Here is a 1,113-nt window from a genome sequence, read left to right on the forward strand (position 1 = left end):
GCGAGAAACACAGTATATAATATGTGTGGGTACAGTAAATAAGAGAAAAATTACAGCTAAACACAAACACCACAAAAATGTAAAAATAGCCTTGTTCCCAAAAGGTCAGAAAATGGAAAAGTGCTGTGGTCCTTAAGGGTTTAAGATATAATGAATATCTGCCCTGTTAAGGGTCCTGAAGACTAGAGTTGAGTAACGCTGGTATAAACTATAAAAAGCAACCCCTATGTGATAGAGAAATGACTTCCTCTTTAGTCACAAACGAACATACTGACCACTGCTAAAGGAGCAAACAACTACTGACAATGTCATGAAGTATCACCATGGCGCACTAAGGGTTCGATTTATAAAAGCCCTACGGTTGCAAGTTCTCACAAGAACCTGCTCGCCATAATTAACAAGAAGCGGCCATCAGACCATTACTTTCCTAACCTCTTCGCCACCTCTAAGGTGGCGAAATTCAATCTCCGCAGTCTAGTCCGACCGAGGAGATTGACAGCTCCTGCCTGCGCGTGATTGGCTGTGTGCAGGATTGCAAAATTGCGCTTGTGTGCACTGGCGACTACCTGCGGGTAAATTTGCTGAGGTGTACAGAGGCGTGTATATGTGCGCACCTGTCCGCCTCAGCTTTGATAAATCGAGCCCTAAGCATGTGCAGAAAGCAAACATCCATGAATGCTGTGTACCTTGCTATTAACTTCAGATCACATGCCTGAAACCCAAGATTCAGATAGAACAATTTTATTTTTTTCATTCGCTTGGTATCCTTTGTTGAAGGACCAGCAATCCACTACAGGGAGCTATCTGAACACACCTGGTGAGCCAATCGAGAGACAAATGTGTGCAGGTACCAATCACCAGGTAGCTTCCAGTAGTGTAAGATATGTACTATTACTTTTCAACAAAGGAACAAAGCACATTTAAAAACATAAGTGAATTTAAAAGTGTCTTAAAATTACACACTCTTGACTCATGCAAGTTTAAATTTTGTTTTCCTACTCCTTGAACTGCAAAGCCGGACCCAAATTTATAATTATGCATTTCAAATACCAGTTCTGTGTCTATATGTCTGTAATTAGACAATTTCATAGTGTAAAGAAAAGTGAAAAGTAC

This window comes from Bombina bombina, chromosome 7, assembly GCF_027579735.1.
Source record: "Bombina bombina isolate aBomBom1 chromosome 7, aBomBom1.pri, whole genome shotgun sequence".
In the NCBI taxonomy this organism is placed as follows: Eukaryota; Metazoa; Chordata; class Amphibia; order Anura; family Bombinatoridae; genus Bombina; species Bombina bombina.